Raw genomic sequence first — 22493 nt, forward strand, 5'->3', positions numbered from 1 at the left:
CAAAGATACTTACTAGTGTTGAATAAAAAATTATCTTAGTTTTAGGGTGGTATTCTGGATATATGATTTCCTGCCCAAAAAAAAAAGAAAAAGGAATAATGAAGATAAACATAAGCTAATGAAGAGAACTGAAGGAAACAAGCTTACCAAAAAGGTTTGTGTAGGAAGCTGCATACATTTTGTGCCTGGAGGAAAAGACTCCAAGGAAAGTGTAGTGGTAGTCCATAAAAAATGTTACCTCAAACTGTTCCGGAATTTGCAGCTGAGCTCCCATTTCCTTCAAAGGTTGCAAATGACAAGTTTCTGCAAAGCAGGGTTCTCAAAGTTTGCAAAAGGCCAGTGGTTCAGTTTATATTTTTCCTACTGCAAAGCAAATGACTGACAGAGGTCAAACATACAATCTGAAAGTGAAGTCCTGTCCCCTACTCCCTTTCCTGCCTCCTCCTAGTGCTCCACTGCACTGGTTTCCGAGTTCTCCTATGCATTATTTGGCAGCCTCAGCTCGTAGCAACACAAAATTACACACAGCACCAGCAGAACTTCAACTCGGTGCATTTTGGAGGCCTAAATTTAAACCACTCCTTATGGAAGAAAACAGATAATTGTGCTGGAGGAAAATCTTCACGCTCATGATATAAAATACCTTTTGCCTGCTTTTCTGCTGTCGTAAGCAAATGAAAATTTTTGAAAGTGTTTGTTTTTTTTTTTTCTGCAAGTAATACCTTTTTTGGTTATGGACCAGTGGTGCTGACAAATATCTAACTCTTGCCAGGAGCTAAAATACTAAATGTCAATCTAGTCCATTTTTGACAGTGCACATGCAAGATATGACTATTTTTTAGCATGCTCCTTAGAATATGTAAAATGAAAACTGCAAGAGAAAACACAGCCAGTTTCAAACCTTACTTACTGAATTACTTTGGAAAAAAACCAGCCTGATGCACAGAAGAGGAGTGACAACAGGTACTATCAAAGTGTAGAACCAGTTGTGTTCTCTCAAAGAACTAAAGGTGGAGTACAAACCAAAAAGTCAGAAATGTTATTCAGACTTCCTAGCTTGCCCCATTTCAAACTCCTGCAGTGTGGGTGAGATGGCTGTACAATTTTGTGCTTATAGATTTTGAGGCATTTGGATGGCAGGACCGAATTCTTAGCTTGGGCCAAAGACTGTTCCAGCAAACTCATTTTAGAAACATATTTATTTTTATGTTGACGTGACCAGCAGAACTGATTAATGGCAAGGCAATTATGCTGAAGGGCTCCATTGGAAGAGCTGGTTCCAGTGATTGTTGCTGCAGATAGAAGGAGCTGATGAGGAGCAGGGATGAGTTATGACTCCACACATAGTCCCATTTAGCATTACAGGCCAGGGTCTAAACCTATGAGTCAGATACAGCTTTTTCTGGAAATATTTATGAACTACTGCTCTTTATCTGCAAACCTGCCTTCCATCACATCTGAGATGTGAGGTGGGTCGGTTCTGAACACATTTCGCAGTGAGAGGCTCATCTAATCTCTCCCTTTCCCTTGTCCCTCCCCAGGCTCTGACACCTGTAGTGTGCTCCTCTGATTTCCTTCTGCACAGAGACATGAGCACACAACTTCTGCCATTGAATAATCCACTTCTAAATTATCTTTGCCTAAAAATCAGTCTTCAAACATCCTGCATTGCTTATTCTAACCTTCCTCCTAAACTGGATGTTCTCCTACTTTCTTCTACTCTCCCCTCTGTTTTTTCAGTCCTTTTCCTCTATATCCTTCCACATTTATCAGCTACATCAACTAACATAACTCTAACATCAGCTGTGCTGCTAGGGTCACCTTTTTGGCCATTTCCACCATGGAAACAGCTCCACTGTGCTCCTCCCTTGTTTAATGGCCTATAGCCATCTCTCCTGACATTTCCCATTCCTTCATCTGTCAGGTGCTTTAAGGAAAAGAATCAAACAGGCACATTTGAAAGAAACCATTCTAGGTAAAGGTAGTGGGAAGCCATGGTACACAATGAGTTTTGTCTGGAATTGTGAGGATTATCAAACAGGGAAGAACAGTAACTGAAGTGTATTAACTGCTTCACTACAAATCCTGTGTGCACAAGAAGATGTAAATGATGATGACAGTAGATTAAACTTGGTTCACAAGCCTTCAAACATACTCAGTATGACATTCTTTTTTCATTTATGCAGCTGAGCAAGTTTACTTCAGCCAGCGGGTGGGGGGTCTAAGAAAACTCTCTGGACTGTAGAACAAGAACACATCTGTACAGCTGAGATAGCTTTGAAGATATGCCAAATTTGTTTGGGGATTTTTGTGGGGGTTTTGTCTTTTAATAAGCTTAAGGGTTTTCTAGAAGAATCCTAATATCACTTCTACCCTTCACACCAAAAATAAACTCCAAATGAAAACAGCGTCAGGGACAGCCATTTTTATGCCCAAATAGATAAAGTGTCACAAAGCAGAACAGTGTACAAATGAAAAATTGAACTAGTTTACATATTATACATTCAAGCAACCATCAGTCAAACACATCTTTGAAAGTGTTGAGATGACATAGAGAAGTTGCCAATTCCCAGCAAAAATCACCTATAGATGTTTGCAAATGGCAACATCCAATTACAGTGCATTTCAGTATTTAACCAGGCTTGGCAGAGAGAAGGAAAAACAAAAATATACTCACGTTCTGGCAATCCACACAGCCTGTTGAATTTTAGAGCATTAACCGATGGAACACTCTTGTCCTATTTAGGAAATTTTTTTGTCTAGATTTCTTTGTTTGAGTTCAATAATGTAACTGCAAGCTGCTCCAAAATGCCAGGAAGCTTCATTCCAAGTGCAGTGTGAGAAAGCAGACACATGCTTTTTCCCTGCTTGTCCATAAGGAGGATTGTGAAGGGGCCATTAGACCCTTGAAGAAAGAAGTCTATTGGCAGCACCTTTCAGACAGAATTAGCTGGTATTACTGATTTACTGCAATTACACACAGAATAGTAAGGTACATAAATTTCAAGCCAGTGTATCAAATTCCCACACAATACAAATGTTCTGAGCATGCAGCTTGGAAGGGCTGAATTGCATTCAATGTTCTTGGGATTGGGGGAAAGTTGCAGTTCCTCCTGCACAGCTAAATTTGGAAAGCAAGAGACCCCAGGTGTGCTCTGCAGTGCTTTATGGGCTTGTATCAGGAACACTGCATTACAAGACAGGCTTACACTATCCCATTCCTCAACAGTGGGCTTACTTGATAAGTGGAAAGTAATAAGTGGAAACACTGGGAAGATGTTTGCTAATTTCCTTCTACTTTCTCTGTCCCCCACATTACGTCCATCTAAATTCTAATGTTCAGTTTAAGATTATTACAGATTCTGATTCAAAGGAACCTAAATGTGTTGGCTACATATAGAGAGTTGCTTTTGTCTCCTTCTTTTTCTGATCTTCTTCCTTCACCATGAAATCTTTTGTGTCGAGAGCTAACTGGAAACGTCAGGCTCCCAGTCCTCTCTTCAAACTTACATTTGAATCTCAGAAGGAAGCAAGGGGTAAAGCACATTGGAATTTCTTTCCAGAGCCCTACTGGAAGCTGTGCTGTTAGATCTCCTGTGGCCACCATGAGGGAGGTGGCTCCAGTCCCTGTGGAGTCATCCAATGATGCTCTTTCCCAAGTAACTGGACACAGTAGAGCGTGGTGGTAGCATCACATAGAGGGCTCTGATACATTATTGCAGACTTATCTCTTGAGGTATTTTTCCCTTAGATGAGTTTATTTTTTCAGTCCTAATATGAATTCAATACGATTTTTGGCAATAAAACCAAGGCTAGCTCTGTGCCAGAACAGCCCAGGATAAATGTGTCAGAACCTATTTTCATCTGCTTATTTAAGTCTTCCAGAACAACATTTAAGCCCTTCTTCCCATCCAGAGCTATGCCTACCTTGAGTGGTTTGTTTATGTGTACTGGGGATAGCTAGGCAACAAGTGGACAATGAGTCCCCATGACCTGGTAAAACTGCATTGTATTAAGCTGTACATGTCCAACTGGTTTTAGTGTCAAGAGATGAAACCATGCACAAATCTAAACATGGAGTTGGGGGGTTCTGGTGTTATCTTCATCTTTAAAAAAAATAAAATTAATACTGCTATTGCCCAGCATCACTGACATTTAACTTCTGACCCAAATCCTGCAGACCCTGGGCGTACTGAACACATACAAAGCTTCTTTCACCATCAACTGAAGATGCAGTTTTGATTAATCTTTATCTCCTCCCCACTGAGAGCAATGCACCATGACCTCTCAGATCCCTAAAAGGAGCTGTTACCAGAGGAAGTTTGTGGTACCTGACGAGCTGTGGCTCTGAAAAGGGTGTCTGGCACGTTACAAAGCCACGCACGCTGTGGAGCCCCACGGTGTGAAGTCTGTCAGGCCGTGCAGTTCAGTGTAAGGCTGGTTCATCTGCCCCTGTATCACAGCCCTGGAACTGGGAGTACTGGGGAGCACCATGGAGGGAAGCAGGAGCTGCCTGGACACATTCAGTGTGGTGGAAGCAGATTTATTAGCCCAAGCTCAGTGCTGTTGCTGCAGGCAGCAGAGGCAAGGAGGCTGCAGCCAGCTGTGGGAGCAGGGTGAAGTGGATATAATAGAGAACAAATCTGGCCAATTTTTTCAAGTATGGCTTGGCCTCAGAACTGTTGGGAATCATTACTGCATAATATATTAGATGTGCTTGAACAAGTTACATCTCTTGTTTTCTCGGACAATGAAACAATCGTCCTTCTCTTACGTACTATAAATTACTGTAAAATACAAATTGAGATATCCTGTTGATATGTGGGTTTGCTTTCTGGTTTTGTTTGGTTTGGTTGTTATGCCTGGTTTCTAACAAAGCATAACTTTCAGTCCACATTCATGTCAGCAATGGCCTTATTTGAAACAGCAGTTCTTCTCAAGGTGCCTCACAGGGTGGTGACCCTTAATTCCAGACATCCCAGCTTTGATTAAAGCCACATGAAACAAGTTCATCTTTGTAACCCTGCACTAATGTATCGCCTGCTTTCCTCAAACACACAAAAAGCCTGTACTAAGACTGCACTAACTCATCTTTATGTTGGTCACATTTGCTTCGACTTTGTCTCTCTGTCACAGTTCAAGCCCCAAATCAGGTACAGAACTGTCAAGTGCATTATCAGGTAGATCAAAAGCAAGACCCAGAATGGAGTGCCACATTTATTCCTTTAAGAAAAAGGCTTTTTTTTTTATTTGATAGATTTGTTCTATCTATACGTATTCTATCTACGTATTTTTAAGCAAAGCAGAAGAATCCTAGAATTTATAAATAAAGTGAGAATCTCAGGATCTCATGAGTAATGAATGTCTACTTTGCTCTTTTTTGGTTTGCTTCTTACACAAGGCCATCATACAAAGGAGACAGCACAGGGACTATGCAAAGCTTTGACCAGTAACTTGTGAGTTAGGTAAGAAGGAACCTTTCAGTGCTGCCTCTGTAAAAAGAGAGACACCTCTCTCCATGCTCTCAGTCAGCTGACAGCACTGACATCATATGTCAGTGCTGTCAGCAAGCACAATTACTACAGTCACAAGTATTCCTCCTGAATGAGGAGCAGAGTGATTTTCTTAAAATCCAAGAACAAAACCCCCTTTTCCTAGAAGCAGAGATCTCCTGCTTTTTCTTCTTCTGGAGTAAACTGCCTTTTATCCTCCCTAGGGTTGTAAGGAGATGAAATCATACACTTCAAGTGAGTGGCTAATCCTGTCCCTCCCAGAAGTAGCTCACTGGAATGAAGAGGAGGGGAAAAAAAAAGGAACAGGAACAGGAAATTCATCCCCTTATGAATTCTTATTCCCTGTGAGCGATCACTACCTTCACGACTGCTGTTTTTGATTAGAGGTCCTGGTTGGTTTGGTCCCTATCTTGCTCACTTGGGCTTTCACCCAGAGTTTATTGAAAGTTGGTAAGATCTCTAATGATCACAGTTTTGATTCCCATTTAAACACCCACAGCATTTCCTTTCCTTCTAAAGCAGCTGCTCGGATCATACAGGCCTTGTATCGATTCAGGTTTTAGAATCCCACTGGGAATGACCCAGTCCAATAGGACACTCGTGGGAACTGATGAATAATGACACTTTACCTTTCATGTCCACATCGACCTCTTTTTATCCAGCTTTCCTCATCCTTGCAGAAAGAAAGTCCGACCTAGGACTTTCCTTTTTAACAGATAAAGGAATCAAGCATTTCTAAAGTTTAAAGTGTCAGCAGATCCCCAGCTCCAACCTCACTGTTCAGTCCTTTCGAGAAGAATCCAGAGTGAGCATAAAAGATATGAAATAATGTGCAAGTGATCCTCCAATATGGCAACATCTAATTTATTACAGTTGCTGTTTCTGGCTTCCAGTTATCAAACTAATGCTGAATGCAATTTGTTTGAGAGCACCACATACTGTTACGTGCTTTTCTGACTTTCCCAGTGCATCCACTGGTGATCACTTGCAATACTGAGCCGTTTCTAAGCCAGTGTAGATTAATCACAGCACACAGAGTAAAATCTCATGTTCTGAATTCATTAAGCATGGCCACAAAAAATGATCTTAAACACCTGTTTGCAAAAGTTGTCAGATGTGGAGGGATTTCCTTTAAAGAAGAAAATGCAGACAGAAGGTTCAATAGATAAAACACCAACCAAATAAGAGATCTTCTGATTCATCTTCTGTTCACAGGCGTGTGGACGTTTTCTCAAGGTTGTGAAGTGCTAATTATCCCCAAGGCTAAAAGCAAGTCCCTCATATAATAAATCCTACACATAATGCAGCCACTACAGTTACAATATTATGTATAAAACCAGTTGATCCTCTAACAGTTCAAATTCTAGCTGCAAAAATACTTCTTTTCATTGAATTAGGAGACAGGAACCCATTACGAGCCCCGGAAAGCAATTCAGTCCTACTAATTTTCCATCAGGCCTTGTAATCTTGTCTAAACATTAAATTCCAGATTAAAAAAAAACAAAACGTAAAAAGCACTTTAAAAACAGAAAAGTAATTTAATACTGTTTTCGAAATTGTGGTTTCACTTTCTGTAGGAAGCAAATGTTCCTGTGGGGATCACCTGAAGGAATGCCAAATATCAATGACAGACTTCAGTCCTGCATTTCACAGAGTAGTGCAAACCTTTTCACAAATAAGCAAGCTAGGAGAGCTTTAGCTCAGCTTCAAATAGCCTGAAATTGCTTTGTTGTCTCTTCAGTTTTCACATGGAACCAAGTTGAACAGAGCAATTTTAATTGAGTTTTGCAAGGAGGTTTGTTTTAGTCCATTCTAATTCAATTTCCAAGCATGTTTACACGGATATACCCACAGAAGGCAAAATTTAAGTTTTCACAGCCATGCTTGTGACTTTGCAATGTGAAGCTATAAAAGCCATATACCTAAGGGCTCTTAATTACATGAAGTACAAGTATCATCTCTACCTTCTCCTTCTAAATGTTGGTAAAAGATAAAGGTACTAAGATTAATTTATCAGATATTTGATTTCTTAAATATTAGCATCAGTCATGCTTACAGAACAAGCACCTTTGCACAAGCAATTTTAGAATACACAGACCACAATACATGTGCTTGTCCTCTGGAGATATAAATAAGCAATCAACAAAACATGGGGTGTTATGCTGTGCTTGTGTAACAAGAGATCAGTTTTGTCAAAGAATGTTGGAAGTTTGGTCCTTCAGATCTTTTGGGACTGAATGTAGAACTCATAAATACTGATTCCTATCTACTCTCTCAGCCAGAAGCAGCATAGGACATGCACTGACAATAGTCATAACCCAGCAGAGTGCTCAAGCACATAATCTGTATAAATACACAAGCATTAATTAAGACAAAAGATATCTGCTTCAAATCAGATTAATGCTGGTCCAGTTGGCTGAACCACAGCAGATATTACTGTCAGCCAGGACACAGTCACATTCCTGTGAACACAGCGAAACAGAAGATAGAGCCAACAGGAGGCAGAGTTTCTTTATAAGGATTCTATGGATTTCATGCTCCCACATGAGACTTTACAAACCAATGCCGGCAGTATTTGTTATACCAGTCCAAAGGGCAAACCTTCACAAGTATCTAAAACACATGGACCTTTTTTTTTCCATTTTACAAAAGAATCATAACTCAAGTTCTAACTTTAATCTGCAGAAGTGCTTTCAAGTGCCAACCCCCTGTATTTACTAGAGAAAGAACAGGACAGAACAGAAAGCACACAACAGCCTCACACAGACCACTGGGGAAATGCTGGGTCCCAATGACAACCATAGTGGAAAAGGTAGATTTCTGCAGTTCAAACCTGGAGCCAGACAGGTGCAGATGCTTTGTTACCACTGCCATCAGTTTAGGTACCCATTCATAGGATTTAGAAATGTAGATGTGGAGAAATAGTTATACCAGCAGCATTTTTTGTGTAGACTTAGTCAAGGCAAGAACAGATCAACTACCTAGTGACTCTGTGCTCTGAGACCTGGCATTCATCTTCTCCCATCTTCCAGAGCACACGTAGACATGACTGTTTTCTTTTTTTGTTTCTAGGAGACACAGGTTGAATACTTTAAAAGAAAAGATACGTTGAATATGCAAAGAGATAACAAGATATCGCAGGAATGAATGCACCCATGTAAAAGATAAACATGGAAAAAGTGGAAAATAGAGCTGAGTGAAGGACTTTTTAGCAGCAGGAGACTTTAGTGAGTAGGTAAAAATGATATAACGATGTTAAAATGGTAGGAGATAATAATCTTAGCCTTGCACAGGGAACTGTGGTTCACCATGAGAGAGAGGAAAAAAAAAGACATAAAAACCCTTGAGTCTTGTTAAACTTTAAAAGTGTAATATAGATGTAAAGCATTAAAAATTACTGCCTTAATCTTGCACATGTATCGCTTTCTGCAGAGTCCAGCTAGTGCCTTGACATCAAAGAGAGCTGGAATGAGGCCTGTGTCTGGCAGCCTGTGCCTGGCTGAGCTTAGTTCCTTGTGGATTTACACCAGTGCTGCATCCCAGATCTGGCAGGCGTGGTCTGCTTGCCAATCATCACTTTATCTTTTAGGGTATCTCTTAGGGTAGCAAAACTCCAAGGCCTGGAGCTTGAGCTGGAGCTCAGAAGTGCCTTGCACACACAGACTGTTGAGCCCTGGTGAGGATAGAGATCTGGACAATCTTTCCAGAGGATCTTATATCACTGCTGTTTCCAGTGCTGAGCACTCAAAGGGCAGAGTTACATGTGAAAATGCTGACTAGAACTGTTTTAGCATAGAAAATTATGGGAATGGAAGCTTACACTGAAGTGTGGAAAGAAGGCCTTATAGTCTCTGAATGGAATGTGAAATTGCTGCATAGGGGGTTGATCCTGTTCCCATTGTAGCCATTGCAAGCTCTTCCCCATCCTGCATGTCTATTCCTATCTGATTTATCTGGAGAGAAAAAAACACCACCAAAAAATCCCCCCAAACCACTAGTAAGCTAACAAGGACTTTTGTACAGAATGACTTTGAAGTTTCCCAACTTGCTTTACTCCCTGCCATGATTTAGGGGTGGCCCTGCTGGTTGGCTTCAGTACACCACAAGGAACCAGGCTTCCAAACTAACTGGATCCCATTTGTTTGGGGTATATTTAGACAACCATCTCCTGGGGGTCTTCTTTCTCTTGTTCAATTTCCCATTTCACTCAACAGTATCCAAGTACTACTGAGATGCATTCAGTACAATTTTACTGAATGAATACGTTTCTTTTATCAGTTTGCACAGCTATTTTCATTTTTTCGTGGAGAATATTAAGGATAGTAACCAGTAAGTCCCACTCTTTCACAGCAGAATTTTTTTGATTGGAATTAGTATCTATTTTTCTAGCCAGCTTTGGAAGAATCAGCACTGAGTCAGCTCCAATTACAAGCAGATTTGTTGGAAGCATTTTCTTTTCAGCAACAATTGTAGTCATCTCAAAACGTGTATGGGTGTCCATGTACTTATGCTTTTCTATACTGTGGAGAGGAACTCTCCCTGAGAGCTTTAAGCAGTGATAAGTGGGCAAAACATGTCAATAATTATCTTTATCATCAGGGTAAACCATCTATTCAAGACTAGGGAGATCCCAGTGTGATCCCTGATAAAGGAATTACATAGGGCAGGCAGCACTGCTAAGAACACACACTGTAATTACAGAACATTAAAGCATATGTTCAATACTTGATCTGTTTACCTTAAGAACACACAAAAGAGGGCAAAATACAATCTGAGGAAAAAATAACTCCCTTCACCATTAAATAAAAACAACAACTTATTTAAAGCAGTCGATATAGGTTCACCTAAAAGGTGAAAAATCTGCAGCCTGTGGAAAAAGGAATAATTGTAAATATGATCTCTTAAATCTGTTTCATTCTGAGATTCTAGGATATGAAGAAGTTCATATTAATAACATCCTTTGTAAAAAAAAGAAAAAAAATCCAGCCTATGAGGCATATGGGATTGCAGTGACTCTAAGTTTGTACTTTAGTTTATACTTTAGGGTAATGCTCTCTAAAGATTCTTTGAACATTTCATTGCTTGGCTTTTGTACAGTAAGTGTGCTGTGAGATTTCAGGCTGACCTTTAGCTTTTGGAAATCCCTGAATCTGTGCTTGCAGAACAAGCCTGTTTCAACTAAACAGAAGAAGGAAAAACAGCGAGGAATGTTTTGTTATGGGGTAGGCTAATTTCTTTTAAACAAAGGAAACATTGCTGATTCAACAAAATATGGCTAAAGAAGCCTTAAGTGGAAAGTAAAGGAAATGTTTCGTGAGGAAAATTCAAGAAAAGGGATGTGAGATAGAAATAATAAAACCTGCCTTTTGCCCTTTGATCACCTCCTTATCTGTAGGGAGACGTGTACCAATGTCCTAATCAATATTCACCTAATCTAAGCTTCTTCTTAAGAAAAAAACCCAACAAACTACAGCTCAGAATTGTTTTACTGAGTGAGCAAGCTCAATCCTCTTTTGAGTTCTCACAAGTCTACTTAAAACACTACTAAGATTAGAATGTTGTCCTTTTTAATTCATCACGACCCCGATAGCTTAGGCTGAGACAATCCCAGTGGTTTTCAGACCCACTTTTCCCAGCAGACTGCTTTAAGGGACTTTTATACTGGGAAATATAACTAATGTCTTGTTTGTTCTCATATCTGGCTGGGGACAGCAGAGTTCCAAAAGAAATACAAGAGTTATTTGTTTATGTTAAGATAAAGCCCTGCTGTAAGATGTCATCTCATTTATGATTTCTCCCATAAATTTAGTTCACTCAGAACCAGATGCTTCTTATTCAGAGTGATTAATTGTAAGAAAACTTCTTAATATCTGGGTTTAAGGTTTCTCACTTCATTTCATTTGAGTGTGAAACCAGACAGGAATGAGGTGCAGAGAAAAAAATATTGTTCCAGAAGAAAATGGAATAATTTTTCACTTCACGACCTGAAGAACTCTCAGCTCTCCTAAGCACAATACTGTAGGGTTGTCAAAACTGGTTTGAACTTCTCATATTTCCTTTGGATATTACTGAAATAGTTTGTAAGTAAAAATTATGAATGCTTTGAATGGAAAAGTTGAGTTAGAGAAAAATGAGAAGCGGGAGTACAGAAGAAAGAAGTGTTAGGGCCTTAACAGTAACAGTCAGAAAGAGCAACCTCCAGTGCCTTGTGTGTGTGCATGTTGAATTTAGTTGATGATTTCCTTATCTTCCTCAGCGTGTGAATCTGAGCAGATGAACCATATGACAGCTGTGTAATCCATACAGCAAAGCATGCTTCCAGGTATTCCCTCTTTTTGTAATGTACCATAAGGCAAGGAATAATTCAGGACAATCATCAAGCAAGGGGACTCTCTGATAAGAACAGGTCATTAGGATCTTCTGAAGGTGATACCACTGAAGACAAAGCTACTATCATGCCCAGAGGGAGAGAGGAAATTGCTTAGAAAGGAAACAAACAAATAAAAAAACCCTGCTGTCAGAAAATGGCCAGGAAATGGAGTTTCCATTCCACTACTTTTTTTAGGTGAATCTTCAAGTGTTAGTAGTTTCAGTTTTCATGCAGCATGTTTGAAACTGCTGCAGCCTTTGTAGTGACAACTTACACAATTAAGCCAATTTCCCCTAAGTAAGTTGGTCATTGAAGTAACCTTGATTTCTGCTTTTTTACAAGAGCCTTTGAGATAATAACAAATACCCAGCTGGACTACAAGCAAGCATTAATAGATAGTGTCTGGTGCCTTGTGAGAATGTATCTCGCATGTTGCAAACTCTCCCCCTTCCTTATTGTCATATCCCATACTTCTCCTAAATACACAGATTCTGTTACCTTTCCCTTAAGGAAAATCTGAAGAACAGATCTGTATGAAGCACAAATCTCTACATTAGTCCTCATTAATTGTAGGTAAAGAATTTATCATTTCCTGGTCCACATGTACCTGTATATACTTGAGGGGTGGTACACAACATCCCCATATTGACTGCTCAGAGCTGAAGCTATAGTTTTTACATACCCAATGACTACCTACAAGTCATTGCTCTTTCAGAAAAAGTCGTGCCATTTGGGTAGTAGACAACCTAAATAGGAAGCCAGCACTGCTGCTGTGACACAGAGCTTCTCAGAGCAAGGCCAGATGCAGTCATTGATTCAGTGAATAGACAGCAGTGCTAAATCAAATAGTTAATTGCCTTACATTACCCATGCCAGGAATTGTTTTGGTTTCTCACATCTCAGTGCATAAATACAGCAATGAGAAGAGACTTCCCTAAAGGTGTTTTTGTGTGTGTGTGTGTGCCTGTTTCCTCCCCAATATTTCAGTCTTGATCTGCTCTTCCAGTGGGCAGGGCCTCTTCCATACAGATGACTCACAATGAAGCATTCTCCAAATGCAAGGTGAATAAGTATCTGCAGGGGATTTAGGCTGACATCAGTCATTCCAGATCCTCTATATTGGATATGAACTTGGGGCAGGAAAGAAGTGAAGCACTTGTTCATTGAATCATTCAGACACTTAACTCATCTTAGCCATACCTCAGAAGGTAATTACACTCCCAACAGCAAAAGTGAGCTGAAATCAATTTTGCCAGATGAGTCCAGATGAAAGGTATGATAAAGGCACTGGGAGCTATAGGAGTCTTAGTTTCCATAACCAGACCTTGTTACAGTCACCATCAGGCTTTCTAATGCAAGTGGAGTAATCCTTTCAAGGTGATTGAGGAATCCTGTCTAGCACAGACTACAGCTTCTTGCACTGACCCCAAACGAATGGGAGAGATCATACAATACACTCTCTCTGTGGCTGCTGCCCTCTTGTGTAAAATCAGTCTGGGCCTTATGCAGTCTCAGTTCTGTGCTGAGTTACTCTAGAAATAAATGCATTTATCTTCTGTTAAGTTATTATTTTTCAGACACAGGGGCAAAGTGGCCCTGTGTTTTTAAGGACACAGGTTACTTAGATAGCTTCCAGCACTGCCCACGGATGTGTGGGGCTGCTTGTGCCTTGAAAGTTGCTTACTCCACTGATTTGAGCCATATCTACCAACTGCACTGATGACCTCTTGCAATTGGACTTTGTCTAAACCTAAGTCTTCATGAATTAGGACTTGTAGCCAGAGCAAAACTTCACTCAAGCACCGCCAAAAACCAGCTTCTAGCCCTGAGGATTAAATCAACCTAGGCAATTCCTGACAGAAATTTGCTTAAACTCATCTAAAATACTCCAGTGAAGAGGATTCCAGGCCCCCTAATTCATCAGTCTTTCCTCAGCCTCAGAACCACTGAATATGTAAGCTTAAATTTTTTTTGCTGCAAGTTGATTTCTTGCTGTCTGAAGCCTATGAACAAGAACAAACAATTTTACTGCCTTCTTTATAACAGCTTCCTGCTGGGAAGAGGTTAAGTCCTCCCTCCCATGTCTATAGTTGTTTTTTTGTGGGCTTTTTTTTCCAAAAGAGAAAGACTGAATACAGTAAATTCCTCCCCAGCTTCCTCATAGGTCATGCTTTCTAACTCCTTTACCATACTTACTGATCTGCTTTGGGCCCTTTCCAATTTGCCCACATCTTTCTGAGCTTGACAGAGCACTCACAGCGCCAAGTAAAGATGAATAATTACCTCCCAGGTCCTACGGATTGAGCTGTCCCATTAATATGGCCCAGGATCACGTTTCCCTCTTTCCTTTAAGGAAAAAAACCCAAAACACACAAGACCCTACCACCTACCTCCTGCCCCAGGCTTCCTTTATTTAGTTTAGAAACACATTAAACACCCTCCAGATCCTTTGCAGCTGAGCTGGTGTCGGCAAGACACCTCTTGTTTTTATAAATTCCATTTTCCGAGTGGAAATTCGCATTACTCTAACAAATTATATAATTCCACTTTTTGTCTTGCGTTTTCCAGATCATTCTGAATGTGGCTCTATATTTTATAATGCCAACAATCACAGCCTGTGGGCTCTCATCAGTAATTTTATGTGTATACTCTTGTTTCACTGAAGGATTAATGAAAAAAAAGTCATAGAAGGGGATCCATGACGTAAGGCTGTAATACTGCTGGGATGTAGAATGTGACTTTTTTTTAAAAAAATACCATTTTCTAAAGGATCTAACCCTGCAAAGTCAGACAATAATGATAAATGCCTTCAAAGGCTTGTAAGAAAATTCCTTCCCTGGTATCTCTGAGTACAACATTAATAGTGTTCGTATCAAAGATAGACTCTTCTTGCAATAAAGTGTGGTATGTTTTGTGTAAGGAAATACAGAAGCTCACAGGAGACCTGTCATTAATGATAACAGCTAACTTTCAATCTCGTGGGGATATTTTCCTGCCTAGAGAGATTTGGTGAAAATTCTTGTGTTCCCACATCAAATAATGTGTGAGAAGACAGAGAGCGACAAAAATTGCTCTACCAGAATGGCCTTAGTGAGGACCAAAAAAACCCAAAAAAGATAAAATATCCCTATCTCCCTATCTCAGGTAGATCAAACTTCTGATTCTTACTGTTAGCCTGAAGGGTCTGTAAAAACATATTAAGAAATGTGAAAATGGTACTGAAGAATTCACAACACTTTTCATGTGCTTTGTGAATGTGCTATACCTCCATCAGAAATTATTTTAGTTATGGCTTTTAATAAAGCTGCCTGAATATTTCACATCAAATGACTCCTCTTTGGAAAACTGAGTTTTAAAGTCAGCAGCTTTGGGGAGCTTTTGAGGAAAAGTCCCAAGCTTTCTTGGCCTTTTAGTTGGTTGGACTTTGGTTGGGTGTGGGTTTTTTAACACCCTCAGCCTAACTAGACAGGTCTTGGTGTTCATATTTCATGTCTGTCAAAAAATATTCTGACGTAAAACTACAAAAAAAGTCACACAGAACTGTAGCTGCAAAGAGTATTTTTTTATGTCCCTAGTACTCCTTTCACTGAGTTTTAATTTTGGCCTTATGTCCTTTTCTTTTTCGCTTGGCCTTGTTTCTCTGCTCCCTTTTACAACATATCAAGACCACAACATATGCAGGGCAGCAAACAGTGCTCTGGTCTGCGAGTAACAGTTGCGTAAAAATAATCCCAGTTTATCTAATTGTGCCTGTATTGGGTCTATTAAATAAAAATAATCATCATGATACCTATAAAGACCTGTACTTTATTTTATGTGTCCCCTGCAGTGGCCACTTCTGATAGGGAATGACTCAGAAAAGTCATTCTGAGGCATTGTAAGGGAAGAGAATAATAATTTTTCTATGATCGGACATTTTCATTTTTCTGAGTAGTGGATTCACTGCCCTCTACTGCTTGAGATGAGCACAGAGCCATTTGGGAACTGCTTAACTTCTCCCAACAAGCCAACTCTAATACAGCCTGACTTGGAAAACCTGTGATCAGAAAATAGCAGTCTCACCTGCCACGGAGAACTAAACTTTGTACTGGTAGTAAAGCTTTCCATTAAAATAACATGGAATTACAGTGAAGGTCTTTGTTATTATCTCATTAAGGTAAAACTACATTATACTGCTTTGTACAAAGGGCACAGCATGTGTGTGCACCTACTCAACAGGAGTAAAAAAATCAGGAATTATCAAGACAGATAGATCGAATTCCACCACCCTACTTTTAATACATAATCTATCTTGTTCACAGAGACATTTGGTTTTCCTGGTGGTGATCAGCATGATACATAAATCCAGGTTTTAAAAGTGCAAGCAGCTTTTCAACTGTGCTTAGTGTACAGGGGGATTTTCAGCACAGCATAGACTGTACTGAAAAAAACCCCCTGTGACTTGCATATAAATAATTCATGTATTTAAGATATAGTATCACAATGTAATGGCACTTAGGTCACTGAGCTCATGAGAAGCACAACAGGAACAGGGGGAGTAACAAGGTGAAAATGGGAAGGATATTTTTATCTCCAGATAGCAGCTGGTGACAATATCATCACACCCATTCCACATGGCAAATTTTGAAATCCCAATTCAACAGCTTGCTGAGCACTTCTCACTCTGTTCAAAATACACAAGTAGTGTCACACTGCAGCTTCAGATGCTCTGGGGATTGCAGTGACTTGCCAAGAGAAACTGCTGAGGAAGAGAGGCAGCTAACACCAGCCCATTGATAATTCTCAGCAAGTACTCTACGCTGAGGGCTGCTTTTGTGCATTTCTTGTAAAAACAGATTTCTGATGTACAGTTTTCTTTGAAGGAATATGACCCCCACATTAAAAAGAAAGGAATGGTTGCCATACTTCAAAACAACCACCAACTGTATAAAGCTAGAGATAGCAGTTAAACTAGTCAAAGTACAATTTTATATAGTGGCAGCTACATTTTCATATGTATGATTTACGATAATACCATAAAATCTTTATCATATTTTTTCTATATCACAGGCAAGCAAGAATAATAGGGTAGAAGACAAAAAAAAAAATCCCACATTTACACAGTGTTCTTTATATATGTTGTTCACACATCTAGTTTTAATAACAAACATGTATAATCACATACAACCACATATTACTTAAAATTACTTAATCACTTGGAATTACTTAACAGAAAAATAATTACTTAGCATTTTCCCTCAATCTCATTTCTTTTACCCAGTTCTTTACTTCTTGCTTGGGCACTCAGAACAAGTATTATGGCAAATATGTTTCTAAAACAGCTACAGGGAAGGACTCCGGGATTAGTAAGATGTTTACAAATATTTTGGAAATTAGTGGCTTTTCAAAGAAATCTTTATCCTTAACTAAATTCAGGCTTGCACAATCACATACACACAATACAGCTGGTTTTTGTAAGATTGTGCATTTTGTGCTGCCGAGTGAACCTTCAGCTAGTCAGAGGAGGCCTGAGGAAATGATTGTACAGTGACAACTTACAGACTGCTGGTGTCTGTTTACAGCACAATGGTGTTGCTTAATCCTATTTGTCTCCTGCAGCGGCATTTCAGTAAGAAGACGCTGCTTTTTTTCTTAAAGAAGAGCTTGGTCTCACTATATTATTTGAAGACTTTTTAATATGCAGAATATATTATTGTCCGCATGACTGGAAACTACTGTGCACAGAAAACAGAAGCCTCCTTATCTAGAGGGGCACGAGAGACAGATATTGGCATAAAGCTAAAAAAAAGTTTGCAGGGTCAGTTTCTAATGGCATTCATCAAAATTTTGAAGTTACTATAAAATAGGAGATTGCAAATGGAATAGAAATATAAGCCAATTCAAATGATCAAATATCCTTGTACTAACCATTTTATATGTTCGATCGATGAGGACTAAAATTTCAGGTCTGATGTCGTGCCTCCTTGGTTTTCAGCTCTTTCAACTTTTTTCTTCAACATAGCCAGCCAGTGTAGCAGGAGAAGCTCAAGCGATGCAGGATTTTATACCTTGCTGTAAACAAACAAAAAAGAGCTTTTACCTCAGTTAAGACTTCCCTTTCTCAGGTCCAAAAGTTAACTTTGGAGCTTACAGTCCTTTATTATTGCCTTGGACTAGGCATTTGTATAACAACGTATTTGTATTTACATTTTACAAATGGAAACACTATGTAATAGATTTACGTCATTATTAAACAGTTAGTGTTGATCACATAGAAACTTTTATTTATTTAGCAGTTAGCAGTTCTAATGTCCCTCTGGACAACAGGTAACAAAATGAAAACAAATTCAAGTGCAGAACAGTACCTTACAATTAGAGCACGAAACTTTCAGTGGAAATCACACCGAGGAAGATAACTGAGAATACATTAAGACAACTGACTGACCAGGTGTAGGCACATTTTAAGAAGCCTTTTCAATATCCTAAAATTGCTGGGTGTATCAATAAAAATGAGAAGGAAAAGGTTCATTGCCATCTGAACATGCATCCAGCAAAAGCCAGAATTAAGTACTAAACCCTCAACCAGTTGCTTGTTCGGGAAACAGTGTGGGGATTTGTTTAATCCCAGAAGGAAACTGTCCAGGAACTGTGGAGAGGCAGCCCGGGATTCCTGCCCGGAGACAGCTGTGAGGGGGATCGAGTGAGGGCCGCGCCTTCGCGGCAGGGTACAGCGGCACACTGGGAACATCTGGGAAGGAAGAGGGGACTGTCACGGGGACACTCCTCGGGGGCTTCCTCCGTGAGACCACGGGAGGTGCGGAGGCCCCTCAGAGGGGAGAGGGACAGGACAGTTTCGACTCCTGCAGGGAGTGAGGGGCTGGTCCGTGTGGAGCCGCTCCAGGAGTGAATACGACAGTAACGAAAGGCCTTTAGCAGAACCCTATTGCAGACTTATGGCCACATTCCCTAAGTTTACAATAAATAATCCCTCACGGTGATTCCCGCACTGATGCGGTCGCCGGTCCGCCCTCAGAGCCGGCCGCCAGGGGGCAGCGCGGAGCTGCGCAAAGGCGCGGGAAGCGGACACAGCCGCACCCCCCCATCCCTCAGATAATTCCCTGAACCTCGGCACAGCAAATGCTCCCAGTGCCAGCACCGCCAGCCAGCTGCTCCCTCCCTGCCCTGTATTCAAAATACACTTAGTACGTAACGCTGATTTCACCAATAACTCTGCGAAAAGTACCCGTGTGCACAGCAGTTTGTCCGGAGTGGTACTCCCCCCAGCATACTTGAACGGCTTCTCATAGTGTTAATAAGAAGCCAGCATCAGTATGCCAGTGTATTCCAAAGCATTCTAAAGGCACGTCTCAGTGTCAGTAATTTTATTTCTTCTGAATAACAAATGTCAAAGTAGAGAGTGTTATTCTTCCTGCTATTCCTGGCTCAGGGCACTGGGTGGATGAAGGAATCTCCCTAGCTCAAGCTATTCAGCCACTGCTGCCTATGCTTCTGCTTTGCCACCAGCTAGCGCGCCCTGTCTTACCTTCTGCATGACGCAAGACTGCTCTTTCCTTATGTTACTGGAATGAAGTGATAGCTTCCAGTTGCTATGTTTTTTCACCCCTCGTTCAGACAGTGTAGCTGTTCCCAGTTTTACTCACCTGAAGCCAAACAGGTTATGTCACAGCTAGCTGGACAATATAAAAGCAGAACTAGAACCCAAGGCAAGTTAAGACCAGCATCAGTTGGCCCTGATGAGGACAAACACCAGTCCTGTCTCCAATTCAGAATTCATTGCAGGAGCTGTGTCAGACTACAGCAGAAGTGGACCCAGTGTCCTTAATTTAGCTCTGTTACCTCACCTAGCCCTTACTTAAGCAAAATCATATTGGCCCCAACTGCTGTGCCAACATTGGCAACTGCTGCTAAAACCAGTGTTACCTGGGCTGCCTCTGAAAATTCAACGAGTCCAGAAAGTCTCCCATGCTTCATAGATATATTATCCACTGAAAGCCAAACAGTTCCTCTTAAAACTGCAGGAGAAATGACATTGAGTAAGTTAATTGAGAACACAGGTTTAAACAATTCTGTTCAGACATTTTTTCCTACCTATAAATAAAACCCAGAGATTAAGGGCAATGGAGTTATGTGTTTGCTGGATGGTTCTATGTAAGGAAAAAATAGGCTTTAGAAGGCTTCCCAGCAAAGCCAGCACTTCAGATACCATTCCATTTTTCTGCTGTAAACTGTGACTACTATTCTTAGCCCACCTGACTACTGTCTCTGATGGCTTTGCTGCAGCACCCGTTCAGTTTGTACTCAGGTTAACTAATAAAACTGTAGCTGTAAAGGTTGAATCTGTAACATCAAGTTTTCCCTAGTTTCCCCATGAAGGACATGATGGTTATTTGTTGGGTTTTCCTGGTGTTGTCACGTGTTTAGCATAGCAAGTTGTCTTTTGGCACCAAACTGTGCTTGGAACTATCTCCTCTCTCTTGCATCATCACTCGTGATCAAGAGCCTTCTCTGACATTTTTAATGGCTAAAGCACTTGTTTCAAGAAGTTGAGAGAAATTAGAACATTGAAAGCCAAATACTGGGTCGTCAGTTTTTATCCCAGTTCCCCCTCACCCACAAAAGACATCCAAGTCACAGTATCTTTGTGTTTTCCACTTCTATACAGAATTTTTCTTCCTCACTGAGTAATAAATATTCTCACCTATTGCAAAAAAGTAATGGTCTCCCCAGCACAGCCTTATATAGCTCTTTGAGTAGAATCTCTCTCTAAAAATAGAAATCTCTTTGACATTGAAGCTCCAGGCAGCATGGAAGCTGTTGCATTTCAAGCTGAAGCTTTTGGAAAGCGTGCTCTGTATTTCCTTTACAAGTGTCCCACAAATGTGCAAAATGCACGGCCTGTCCTGTCATGAACTTTGAGTAAATGAGATTTTGTTTGCAGCCAGTGCTGTTGCAGCAATAGCTTCTTAGAAATAAGTAATAAAAAAAGAATGCAGCACTGGCAAAAGGTGCTGGATTTACAGCTCTGCAAAAATAACACCCTTTCTTTTCCCCCCCTGCCCTCAGACACAAGTGCCAGCCTTTCCCAGACTGCCTGACTGGGAAAGACAGCCTGAGTTAAGCCCAGCACTTGCACTGAGGACAGGACAGATGAAACCAAGCAAACACATTTCTCACACATCAGGGTAGAAGTTTTTTCAGTTCTCAGGCTGACATTCCTCTTGGGAATACACAGAAAGGAAAGGGCAGGTGGAACAGAAACCCTCTTGGTCCAGCTTTTGAAGATGTTGACAACTTGCTCTTACTAAAGCCAGCAAAAGAACAAGCCAACTCTGCCAGTGTGCCTGAATGGGAGACTGTAAGGATAGGTGGTCTAATTCTTCAGAATATTAAGTCCAGGACCGTTAAACAGAGCTCAGCACCTCTGTGTCAGACTTGCTCAGACATGACTGTACAAAGGTAACAGTTGGACTATTGACATGAGATCCAGAAATCTGGCTCAACTTCCACAGTTAGTGTCAGAGTAAAACAACATTTCCTCTATGTTCTGACTACTGCTATCCATTTTTCATGCCAAAAAAGTTCTTCCAGCACTGTAATATTCCCCTGGCAGCATATTTAACATGAATTTGAAAGTGCTGATATTTTCAAATTAAGACATACAAGTGAGTAGTGATAGTAAAATCCAAACGAGGAGATGGGGATATGATTTTAGCCTGCCTTGAGAGAGATTCATTCTGCCTTCAGTTCCAGGCCAAGTCTTATGCTCCACTTGTAAAATACTTAATTTTTACTCTGGTTGGCCTCACACTGGAATTCTGATACACAACCTTACACAGTATTTTATTTAAGAGCTGAAAGGAGCTCACAAATACAAGTCTCCATGTCAATTTTATGAAACATGCACAAGTTGAAAAAGGGGTTCCAGGGTTGCCTACACAAGAAAGGAGTGAGGGGGTGTTAGAGTGATCTTTTCTATAGAGACACTTAGTCCTATATATTTTATAATTATCTTCAGGGAAAGACATTTCAGATTAATCCACTGAAAAAGAAGGAAGAGTTTTATGTGATGGTTTGCATCAATTTAACTATGACCATTTTAAAGCTTGATAAAACTAAAATTAGGTAAATTCTGGATGTATTCTGGAAAAAAAATGGAGACCAATGATTAAGGGCTTTAATTGTTTGATTAAAAGCACAAGTTAAAAAACCTGCTCAGTGTTGTTATCAGGCAAGTGGCAAAGCCCACAGAGGGAATGCTTTTGTCTCTTAATTCCCTGGAGATTTTGGAAACATCTTTCAAGAGCCTCAAGTCACCATTTCCCCCAACATTAGGGCCTCCAGCACAAGCACAGAAACCTTGTTTCCTCTTCTGAGAGGAGAAGTAGACCACGGACCTCCCTTGGATATCCTTGGTGTACATCCACCCTCTGAGCCATCGTTGCTCCTTTCCTTCAAGCTTTGCTTGAGCCACCAGGGAGAGGTGGGGCTGATGAACATCCAAATTCCCTGATGAATCACAAAACAGGAGCTGTCCAGGACAGCAGCCAGGCGACACGGGAAGGCCTCTACACAAACCTACGTGTTGGCGCTCACAAAACATTCACTCGGTT

The 22493-nt window shown here is 40.5% G+C and overlaps 1 protein-coding gene and 1 long non-coding RNA gene across 3 annotated transcripts in view; one reads left to right on the forward strand and one right to left on the reverse strand.

Moving 5' to 3' along the window:
• SYNPO2 (synaptopodin 2) overlaps positions 1 to 22493 on the forward strand; it is a 77005-nt gene that overhangs the window by 16337 nt on the left and 38175 nt on the right. The gene's annotated exons all lie outside the window — the stretch shown is intronic.
• Positions 1 to 22493, reverse strand: part of LOC108502300 — a 38692-nt gene that overhangs the window by 7476 nt on the left and 8723 nt on the right. The window contains exons 4-5 of the long non-coding RNA XR_001876438.1: positions 19804 to 19895; positions 17791 to 17934 (exon numbers count right to left, since the gene is read on the reverse strand). This is a non-coding gene — a long non-coding RNA (uncharacterized LOC108502300). The remainder of the gene's footprint in view (positions 1 to 17790; positions 17935 to 19803; positions 19896 to 22493) is intronic.

This window comes from Lepidothrix coronata, unplaced genomic scaffold, assembly GCF_001604755.1.
Source record: "Lepidothrix coronata isolate B3197 unplaced genomic scaffold, Lepidothrix_coronata-1.0 Scaffold116, whole genome shotgun sequence".
Classification (NCBI taxonomy): domain Eukaryota; kingdom Metazoa; phylum Chordata; class Aves; order Passeriformes; family Pipridae; genus Lepidothrix; species Lepidothrix coronata.